The sequence below is a fragment of the Miniopterus schreibersii genome, assembly GCF_964146895.1.
Source record: "Miniopterus schreibersii genome assembly, chromosome: X".
NCBI lineage: Eukaryota > Metazoa > Chordata > Mammalia > Chiroptera > Miniopteridae > Miniopterus > Miniopterus schreibersii.
In genome coordinates, this window is record NC_138104.1 from 49,081,037 (window position 1) to 49,093,285 (window position 12,249).

Below are 12,249 nucleotides of genomic sequence, written 5' to 3' on the forward strand. Positions count from 1 at the left end.
TACCATCAACAAATCAACAAATGACACATGCTGGTGAGTATGTGGAGAAAGGGGAATCCTGGTCCACTGCTGGTGGGAATAAATTATTTTTTTTAAAGTATTACACAAGTCTCTTCTTTTTCGCACATTGACTCCCTCCTCCCTACTCCTACCCGTTCTGAAGCATTCAGCACACTGTTGCCTGTGTCCATGGGTTATGCATATACAGTGGTACCTCGGTTTTCGAATGTAATCTGTTTGAGTTCTGAAACGTTTGAAAACTGAGGGATCAACAGCTGACAGCTAGACCTTAGGATCTTGCACTCAGCAGAAGCTGTGTGGCACGTTCAACTTCTGAAGTGTGTTCGAAAACCGAAGCATTTACTTCCAGGTTTACTGCGTTCATAAACAGAAATGTTCAACAGAGACATTCAAAAACCAAGGTACCACTATATTCATATAATTTCTTTGGTTAATCTCTTCACCCCACACAGACCTTGCCTCTGAGAATCCTCAGTGTGTTGCATGCTTTTTTGTTTCTGGATGTTTTGTGTTTATTTTGTTCATTACTTTCCACATATAATTGAGATCATTTGATATTTGTCTTTCTCTGACTGGCTTATTTTTCTTAGCCTAATATTCTTCAGGTCCATCCATGTTGACTCATGGTAAGAAATCCTTCTTTTTTTTACAGCTGCATAGTGTTCTATGGTGGAAATGCCCCACAATTTTTTAATCCACCGATCTACTGATGAGCACTTGTGCTGTTTCCAGATCTTAGCTATTGTAAATAAAGCTGTTATGAACATAATGATGCATGTATTATTTCTGATTGGTGTTTCAGGCTTCTTAGGATATATTCCTAGAAGTGGGATCACTGGGTCAAATGGCAGTTCAACTTTTTGAAGAAACTCCACACTGTTTTCCATAGTGGATGTACCAGTCTGGTTTCCCACCAGCAGTATACTAAGGTTCCTTTTTCTCCACATGCTCGCCACCATTTTTTATTTATTTATTTATTGATGGTAGCCATTCAGGCAGGTGTAAGGAGGTACCTCATTGTTATTTTAATTTGTATCTCTCTAATGATTAGTGACTTTTAGCATTTTTTCATATGTCTCTTGGCCGTTTATATGTTCTCTTTGATGAAATGTCTATTCATGTCTTCTGCCTATTTTTTTATTTTCTCTGTTTTTGACATTTATATATATTATTGAAAGTATTACAGATGTCTCCTTTTCCCCCCAATGGATCCCCTCTACTCCCCATACACCCCACCCCCAGGTATTCCCCATACTATTGTTTGTGACCCTGGATTTTGCATATAAGTTCTTTGATTAATCTCTTCCCACCCACTCTGCCCATTTTGAAATTGGATTGTCTTCCTTTTGTTGAGTTTTATGAGTACTTTATATATTTTGGAAATTAACCCCTTATCAGATGTGTCATTGGCATTATCCTATACAATGGGTTCCCTTTTCATTTTCATGCTGTTTTTGTTGCTTGTTTTTTGCAGTGCAGAAGTGTTTTTTGTTTTTTTTTGTTATGCAGTCCCATTTGTTTATTTTTTCCTTTTTATCTCTTGCCCAAGGCATTGTATCAGTGAAAGTTCTGCTACATAAGATGTCCAATATTTTGCTGCCTATGTTTTCTTCTAGGATTTTAATGGTTTCATGACTTACTTTTAAGTCTTTTATCTATTTTCAGTTTATTCTCATGTATGATATGTTGGTGGTTGATTTTTGTTTTTTTTCTATGTACCTTTCCAATTATCCCAACATCATTTATTTAAGAGACTATTTTATCTCCATTGTATGCTCTTGCCTCATTTATCAAATATTAATTGAGCACAATGACTTGGGTTGATTTCTGAATTCTTTGTTCTATTCCATCAATCTATATGCCTGTTCTTGTGCCAATGCCAGGCAGTTTTGATTACAGTGGCTTTGTAATACAGCTTCGTATTTGGTATTGTTATACATCCAACTTTGTTCTTCTTTCTCAGGATTGCCATAGCTAGTCAGGGTCTTTTTAGTTCCATATAAAATTTTGGAGTGTTTATTCTAGATCTGTAAAATATTCTGTTGATATTTTAATGGGGATTGCATTGCATGTATAGATTACTTTGGGTAGTATGGACATTTTAATAATGTTGATTCTGCCAATCCATGAACACGGTATATTCTTCCAGGTGTTTATATCTTCCTATATCTCTTCCTGTAAAGTCCTGTAGTTTTCTGAGTACAGGACTTTTACCCATTTAGTTAAGTTTATTCCTAAGTATCTTAAATTATTTTTGTTGCACTCATAAATGGGATTGTTTTTTAAGTTTCTCTTTCAGAGAGTTCATTATTGGTGTATAAGAATGCCATTGATTTCTGGGTGTTAATATTATATCCTGCTACATTGCTGAATTCATTTATTAAATATGGTAGCTTTTTGGTGGAGTCTTTAGGGTTTTCAGTGTACAATATCATGTCTTCTGCGAATAATGATAGTTTTACTTCCTTCTTTCCAATTTGGAGACTTCCAATATTATGTTGAATAAGAGTGGTGAAAGTGGATATCCCTGTCTTGTTCCTGTTCTTAGGGGAAATGGTTTTAGTTTTTGCCCATTGAGTATGATGTTGGCTGTAGGTTTTTCATATATGACCATTATAATGCTGAGGTATGATTCCTCTATTCCCTCATTCCTGAGTTTCTTTTTTTCCAAAAATTGTTGTTGAATTTTGTGGAATGCTTTTTCTGCATCAATTGATATGATCATGTAATTTTGTCTTTCAATTTGTTTATGTTATGTGTCACATTTATTGACTTGCAGATATTGTACCAGCCTTGCATCCCTGTAATAAATCCCAAGAGGTCATGATATATGATTTTTAAAATATATCTCTGGATCTGCCTTGCTAATACTTTGTTGAGGATTTTAGCATCTAAGTTCATTAGGGATATTTGCCTGTAATTTTCTTTTTTTGTAATGTCTTTACCTGGTTTTGGAATTAGAATAATGCTGGTCTCATAAAAGGAGCTTGGGAGTGTTTCTTCCTCTTGGATATTTTGGAATAGATTGAGGAGGACAGGTGTTCTTTGAATGTTTTATAAAATTCCCCTGTGAGGCTGTGTGGACCAGGGCTTTTGTTTGCTGGGAGTTTTTTGGTTATTGCTACCATTTCATCATTAGTTATTGGCCTATTCAGATTTCCCAATTCTTCCTGATTCAGTTTTGTAAGATTGTACTTTTCTAGGTATTTGTCCTTTTCGTTTAGGCTGTCCAGCTTATTTGCATATAATTGTTCATTTTCTTATAATCCTTTGTATTTCTGTGGTGTCAGTTGTTACTTCATCTCTTTTAATTCTGATTTTATTTATTTGGGCCTCTCACTTTGTTTTGTTTTTTCCTTCTTTTTCTTTAATCCTAACAGAGGATATTTTTTCCATTGTTTCTTCACCTCTTGCACATGCCCCGACCAGGGTCAGGAATCCAGCCTGAAACTGAAGTATGTACTCTTTGCCCAAATCAAACCAGGGACCCTTCAGTCCCTGTGTTGATCCTCTCACTACTGTGCCAAACTGGCTAGGGCTCACTTTGTTCCTTTATGAGTCTGGCTAAAGGTTCATTATTCATGTTTATCTTTATAAAGAACCACCTCTTGGTTTCCTTGATCTTTTGTGTTGTTTTTATTTCAGTCTTTATGTCATTTGTTTCTGCTCTGATCTTTATTATTTCCCTTCCCTCTACTTCCTCTGGGCTTTTTGTGTTTTCTTTCTAATTCATTAAACTGAAGGGTTAGATATATTATTAGAAATTTTTCTTGTTTTTGTGGTAGATCTGTAGTGTTATGAACTTACATCTCAGGACTGCTTTCATTGTATCCCGTAGATTTGGGGTTGTTGTGTGTTTATCTTCATTTGTTTCCAGGAAACTTTATTTCTTCCTTGATCTCTTTGGTAACCCATTCATTATTTAATAACATACTGTTTAGCCTCCATGTGTTGGAATGTTTTTACTTTTGTTGGTTTCTAATTTTATGCCATTGCTATCTGAGAAGGTGCTTGATATGATTCCAATCTCCTTGAACTTGTAGAGACAGTGTGTGTCATAACATGTAGTCTGTCTATCTTTGAGAATGACCCACATGCACTTGAGAAAAATGTATATCCTGTAGCTTTGAGAGGAGAGATTCTGTAAATGTCAATTAATTCCATTGGACCTAGTGTGTTGTTTGGATTTGCTGTTACCTTGCTAAAATTTTTTTTTGTCTAATAGATCTATCCAGTGTTTTCAGTGGGGTGTTATAGCCCCTTACTGTGATTGTATTGCTGTAGATCTCTCCATTAAAGTCTTCCAGAAGTTTTTTTTTATGTATTTGTGTGCTACTGTATTGGATGTATATATATTTACCAGGTTTATATCCTCTTGTGTTTGTTTGTTTTTTATCCCTTTGGTATTATGTAGTGACCTTCATTTTACCTTGTTATGGCCTTGATTTTGAAGTCTATTTTTTTGAGTTATGAGTATGGCTACTGCAGCATTCTTTTCATTGCCATTTGCATGGAAATTTTGTTTTCTATCTCTCACTTTCATCATATGTGAGTCTTTTGTTCTGAGGTGACTCTCTTATAGACAGCATATATATGGGTCATGTTTTCTTATCCATTCAGTGACCCTGTGTCTTTTGATCGGAGTATTTAAGCCATTTACATTTATGGTTAATATTGGTAGGTACTTATTTATTGTTATTGTTTTTTGTTTTGGGGGAGGGTTGCTTGTGTTCCTCTTTCTCTCTATTTCTTCTTCTTGTTACACCATTCCTTTTAGAATTTCTTCAAGTGCTGGATTGGTGATAATCAACTACCTTAGCCTTTTTTTCTGCAAAGCTCTTTATTTCACATTCAGTTTTAAGTGATAGTCTTGCTAGAGAGTAGTCTTGGACTCAGTCCCTTGATTTTCATGACTTTGTATATTTCTTTGCACTCCCTTCTGGCCTAAAGTGTTTTTATTGACAAATGAGCTGACAGTCTAATGGGAGCTCCCTTGTAGGTAACATTCAGTCTCTTTTGCTGCATTTAAGATTCTTTTCTTTTAACTTTTGCCATTTTAATTATGATGTGTTTAGGTGTGGGTCTTTTTTTGTCCATCTTTTTTGAGACTTTGTTTCCTGAATTTGAGTTAATTTTTCCTTCAGGAAGTTAGACATGTTTTCTATCATTACTTCTTTAAAAAGGTTCTCTATTCCTTGCTCAGATTCTTCTACTACTGGTATCCTTATGAAGAAGATATTGTTATATTTCATGTTGTCCCAAAGCTCCATTAAACTGTCTTCTGGCTTTTAATTATTTTTCTAATTACTGCTCTTATTGTGTGTATTTTCTACCTTTACTTCTTCTTTTTTTTTTTAATCTTTTTTTTTTTTTTTTTTAAATATCTTTATTGATTTCAGAGAGAGGAAAGGAGAGGGAGAGAGAGAGACAGAAACATCAATGATGAGAGTCATTGATCAAGCCCACAACCCGGGCATGTGCCCTGACCCGGAATCGAACCCTGATCTCCTGGATCCTAGGTCGATGCTCAACCACTAAGCCACTCCAGGCCAGGCTTGACTTCTTTTTTTAAAATTTATCTTTATTGTTTAAAGCATTATAGGTGTCCCATTTTTCCCCCCATTGACCCCTTCCACCTTTCTCCCAACCCCTCCCCAGGCCTTCAGCCCGTTATTGCTTGTGTCCATGGGTTATGCATATATGCATATAACTTGTTTGATTAATCTCTGCCCACCCTCCACCCCCTTCCCTCTTTCCTCTGAAATATGTTAGTCTGTTGCATCCGTCAATGTCTCTGGATTTATTTAGTTTGTCAGATTCCTTTGTTCATTAGCTTCTTCTTAAAGAAGACCCTTCAACAATTCATGTAGTACTAGTCTGATGGTGATGAACTCCTTTAATTTTTCTTTGTCTGAGAAGGCCTTTATCTGACCTTCAATTCTAAGTGACAGCCTTGCTGGGTGGAGTAATCTTGGTTGTAGGTTCTTGCTTTACATCACTTTGAATATTTCTTGCCACTCCCTTCTGGCCTGCAGAGTTTTTATTCAGAAATCAGCTGACAGTCGTATGGGTGCTCCCTTGTAGGTGACTGTTTTTCTCTTAATGCTTTTAAAATTCTTTCTTTGTCTTTAACTTTTGGCATTTTAATTATGATGTGTCTTGGTGTGGGCCTCTTTTGTTCGGGACTCTCTGTGCTTCCTGAACTTGTAAGTCTATTTCTTTCCCAAAGTAGGGAAAGTTTTCAATAATTATTTTTTCAAATAGGTTTTCAATTTCTTGCTTTCTTTCTTCTCCTTATGGTACCACAATAATGCAAATGTTGGGCCACTTGAAGTTATCCAAGAGATTCTTTACACTATCTTCATATTTCTGGATTCTTTTTTCTTTTTGCTCTTCTGGTTGGATATTTTTTGCTTCCTCATATTCCAAATTGATGATTTGATTCTCAGCATCCTCTATTCTACTGTTGATTCCATGTAAATTATTCTTCATTTCAGTTCGTGTAGCCTTCATTTCAAATTGGTACTTTATTATGTCACCAATGGTCTCACTAGTTTTCTTAATAGTCTTACTAATATCCTTGAGCATCCTTATAGCCATTATTCTGAACTCTGTATCTAGTAACTTGCTTGGTTCTATTTCATTTAGTTCCTTTCTTGGAGATTTCTTCTGTTCTTTCCTTTGTGACATGTTTCTTTGCCTCCACATTTTGGATGATTCCAGGTGTTTGTTACTATGTATTAGGTAAAGCTGTTATGTCTCCTGGAATTTGTAGAGTGGCTTTGTGTAGTAAGTGTCCTGTAGGGTCCAGTGGCTCAGCCTCCCCAGTGACCTGAGCTGGACCTTCTAGGTGTTCCTCTGTGTGGCCTGTGTGCAGTGTCCTGTTGTAGTTAAGCCTTGGTTGCTGTTGGCATCACAGAAAGGAATTGAACTCCAGGCGAATTGGCTGTGAAGACCAGCTGCAGCTACAACCAAAAAGTTGCTGTGCTGGAGAAACCCCCTATGGAGCAGGATTGACTTCAGTGGAGCTTTGGTGTTCCCCAAGTGTGTCCTTGAGTGTGTTACTCATGGATGTGATAAGGTTGTAATCCAGCGTAGTCAAGTCTTACCACAAGGTGCACTATCTCTGGGGCCTCCTGGGAGATGCAAAGTCAGCCTCTGCCAGTGCCTTGCCCAGGGCCACCCAGCATGAGCTACACAGCAAACTGTAAGTGCTGCTACTTGTGCTGGGCTTGGAGGTGTCCAGGAGAAGCCAAGCCATGAATCAATGCCGGCTGCCACTAGTGTCAGGCTTGGGGCCACTTATCAAGCTGTATGGGGCACCCTGTTTTTTGTTTTAGAGATTTTAGGAAAGTCCTAAACATGAGGCTCTAGAGGCCACTTCCATAGAAAAGCCACTAGAAATGGCTTGGATGAGCTTGCAAGTAGGGAAGGGCGGGGTCTCCAGGAATCACCAGGGCAGGGCCAGAGGTATGAGTCAGGTGCTGGAGATTCAAATATGGTGCCTGCTTTCCAGCTTTGTGGGGGGAGGGCCCACCAAATGAGCAATGGCCTCTGACAGCTCTTCTGTCTCAGAGAAAGCTGCCCCTTCACCTATCGCCCCAATTGCAGGCAAGTTAGTTCCTCTGCAAATGTCTCAGTTTGCTTTCAAGCTGCTTCCCAGCGCTGGAGCTAAGAGAGAGCAAGTCTGAGTAGTCTTTGGGTGGGTCCTTTAAGAGGAGCTACCTGGGACTCCTGCAGCCTCCACATTCCTCAGACACAGTCTCCACTGGTTTTTACAGCCTGAAGTTGTAGGGACTTTTCTTCCCATTCTTGGAGCCCTGGGCTGGGGCACCTGATGTAGGGCTGAGACCCCTCACTCTTCCTGGAAACCTCCACCACCATGATATCCTTCTGGGGTTTAAACCACAGCATCAGGTGTGGAACTGTGGCCTGCTGGGGTCAAGCCCCAGCGGTCCAGGGGTCTCCAAAGATGTGGACAGCATCGGCAAAGAATGAAGGACACAGAAACAGCATTCAGAGCATCAGGACTACCAGCTTCTGTTTTTATTGCCTTGTTACAACTGTATTTATACTATTTGATTTTATTGCCAGTTAAACAACATGACATCATGCTTTGTTGTGGTTTCTGTTTTGGCCTTTCACATTTAATGAATATACTTTCTTATCTGACCTTTGCTAAAGAATTTACATCTGTTTAGGTATGTTAATTTTAGCCTTATCTATTGTATAGGCTATTCTACAGGTTAACCTCTAGTTTGTTATTTATATTCTGAGGTTACTATATTATTGTTCTACCATATAGCTAAAAGGAGAATAACTAAACCAGCTTTTCTTATGTAAAGGTTATGCAAGTCCTAAGTAAAGATTATGTAGCTTGCACGTGATTGTTTTTAGCTATGGTGATTGACCGCCTGTCTGGCACCTAGCCTTAGTCTCTCCATTTACATTCCGTGCAGCAGTCCATCCTCATTGTAATATTCTGTGTATGATAAGGGTTCAGGTGTAGATTGAAATAATCTCTTTCCTAGACTGCTCTTTCCTTGTGGGGATTCCCAGAGTTTTCCATGAATATAAACATCCCCAGTAATACATTCCTTAGTGGGAACTCTCTGGTGAACTTCCTATGGATTGCCCTGTGCTGCCGAGTCAGCAGGGACCCCAACCCAGGCCTCGTCCCTGGTGGGAAGGTCCCCAGGATAGTGGGCTTAATAAGTCATAACTCTTCTGCTGACAGTCTGAGTCTAAGTTCCTTATAGGTGCCACATGATATCTTTGTGAAACTTGGGGTTTTTACTGAATCAATGTCTTTTCTAGTTCTATCCAACTCCCCTGCTGTGAAAAGTTTCCAGCTAGGGCAAAACCCTTTTCTGGTGAAGTGACTCGGGTAAGGACACAGAGAGTCAGGAAGGGGAACAAGCATAGAAAGAGGAATATGCCATACACCAAGTCCCATGGAGCATTTGCTGTGCAGATGTCTCCTCCTTGAAGGACTGTGTCAAACAGCAAGGATGGCACAACTTCCGGCAGTGGCCAAGTCTCCATCCACATCTCCGCCCCTCCTACAGGTCTCATTGCTTCTTCAATTCCCTCATTTTAGGACTTCTGTTCAGCTAGATTTCAAGGGGTTCTGAAATACAGTTGTTCTGTATTTTAGTTGTAATTTTGATGTGGTTGTGGTAGGTGGTGGGTACAGCTGTTACCTACACCTCCATCTTGTATCTTCTTCTCTACCTGACTTCTAAATCATTTATTCAGTCATCAGCTTCTTCTAGCTTTCTGATTACCCTTTCCAGGTTATTCTTTATTTCAGCTATGTCATTCTTCATTTCCAATGGATTTTTATTCATGGCTTATAAGTCTTTTTTCATGCTTATGAAGTTCCCACTATGGTCCTTACAGTTCTCATTAAGTGGCTTCTAATTTTCACTTAGTTGTTTGAACATCTTTATAACCAGTAGTTTGAACTCTATATTTGATAAATTGCTTGCCACCATTTCTATTTTTTCCCATTCTGTTGATTCCTCCTTTTCTTTCATTCGGGTGTTGTTTCTTTGCTTCCCCATTTTGGCAGAGCCAGTTGTCTGGGGGTGCTGGGTCAGGCAATTGAGTTGCCAAGACAGGTTCATGGAGCTAAAGGGCATTGAGTTATGTGGGCAGGACTGGGAGTGTTACATTAAGACTGAAGGGCAGGCAGACAGGCAGGCAGGCCAGGCATGTTACTTTAAGTTGGTGGGCAACATTTTTCTCTTTTATTTGGTGATTTTAATTATATAAAGTACACAAAACAGAAAACAAAAACTGAACAAACAAAACAAAAAAATCATACACTGAAAACAGGATGTTGTTTACCAGTGAGTAGGGATGTGGGAAGGAGGAAGACAAGGGTAAGGTAGTGAAATAAATGGTGATGGAAGGAAACTTGAATTTGATTGGGGAGAACACCTTGCAATACACAGGTTCTATATTATAGGATTGTACACTTGAAAATTATGTAATCTTATTAACCAATGTCACCTTAATAAATTAAATAAAAATTTTAAAATAAAATACATATAATTCAATGATAGCTATTATAAAAGATTATATTTGTTTCAGTTGTACAAATAGTGATCTGACATTTATATACCATACAGTATTCATTCCAGCAATATTTACAATATATATAATATTTACAGTTGTATATATATAATATACATATATATATATACACACACCATAGAATATTACTCAGCAACAAAGGGAATTATTTATTTATTATTAATTTATATTTTTAAATTTATCTTTATTGTCGAAAAAATTACAGATGACCTCATTTTTCCCCATTGACCACATCTATCTCCCACTCACCTGTGCCACAAGTCTTCACCACACTATTGTCTGGGTCATTCTGCATATACATTCTTTAATCCCTTCCCCTCCCCCACCACACACCTGCCCTCTGAGATTTGTCAGTCTGTTCCATGCTTCTAAATCACTGAATCTATTTTGTTCATCAGATTATTTCGTTCATTAGATTCCACATATAAGTGAGGTAATATGATATTTGTCTTTCTCTGCCTGGCTTATTTTGCTTACCATAACATTCTCAGTGTCAATCCATGCTGTCACAAAGTGTAAGAGATCCTTCTTTTTACAGTTGCACAGTATTCCATGGAATAAATGTCTTACAGCTTTTTTACCCACTCATCTATTAATGGGCACTTGGGCTGTTTCCAGGTCTTAGTTATTATAAATCTCACTGCTAGGAAAATAGTGGTGTATAAGTTCTTTTGATTGGTGTTTAGTGTTTCCTAGGACATATTCCTAGAAATGGGATGACTGGCTGAAAAAGCAGTTCCATTTTTAACTTTTTGAAGAACCCCCATAATTTTTTCCTTAGTGGCTTCACCAGTCTGCATTACCACCAGCAGCGCACCAAGGTTCCCCTTTCTTCACATCCTCGCAAACACATGTCATTTGTTGATTTCTTGATGGTAGCTATTCCAAGAAGTGTGAAGTGGTACATCATTGTGATTTTAATTGCATCTCTCTGATGATTAGCGATGTTAAGCATTTTTTCATATATTCTTGGTCATCTGTATGCCCTTTTTGGAGAACTGTCTATTCAAGTCTTTGCCCATTTTTTAATTGAATTGTTTGTCTTCCTCTTGTTGATTTGTATGAGATCATTTTATATTTTGGAAATTAGACCCTCATCAGATATATCTTTGGTAAATATTTTCTCCCATACCATGGTTGGTTTTTATTTTTGTATTTTGAGGATGATTTCTTTTGCTGTGCAAGAGCTTTTTAGATTGGTGTATTCTCATTTGTCTATTTTTTCCTTTGTTTCTCTTTACCTAAGATATGCTTTTGTGAAAATTTCACTAAGTGAGATGTCTATGACTTTACTGCCTAGGTTTTCTCCCAGGATTTTTATGGTTTCACAACTTACATTTAAGTCTTTTATCTGCTTTGAATTTATTCTTGTGTATGGAGTAAATTGGTAATTGGTCATCTGGTTTCAATTTTTTGCATGTACCTGCCCAATTTTCCCATTATCATTTATTAAAGAGACTATCTTTACTCCATTGTTAGCTCTTGCTTACTTTGTCAAATATTAATTTACCTTAATGGTATGGGTCTATTTCAGGGATCTCTGTTCTGTTCCATTGATCTACATGACTGGTGTTGTACCAAAACCAGACTATTTTGATGACAATGGTTTTGTAGTATACTTTGATATCGAGTAAAGTAATCAATCCAATAGTGTTCTTTCTCAAAATTGCTGTGGCTTTGTGGGGTCTTTTTCAGTTCTGTGAAATATACTATAGGTATTTTAATAAGAGTTGTAGTGAATTTGTAGATTGCTTTTGGTATTATGGATATTTTAATGATATTAATTCTTCCAATCCATGAATATGGTATATTTTTCCAATTGTTTATATCTTCCTCTATTTGATTTTTCAGTGTCCTATAGTTGTCTTTGTACAAGTCTTTTACACCTTTGATCAAGTTTACTCCTAGGTGTCCTATTTTTTTCTTTGTAATGGAATTTGGCACTGTTTTTTCAATTTCTTTTCCTGAGAGTTCATCATTGGCATATAAAAATGCTGTTGATTTTAGGATGTAAATTTGGTAAACTGCTACCTTGTCAAATTCATTCATTAAGTCTGGTAGTTTTATTTTGGAGTCCTTAAGATTTTCTATGTACAATATCATGTCATCTGCAAATAATGAGTTTTA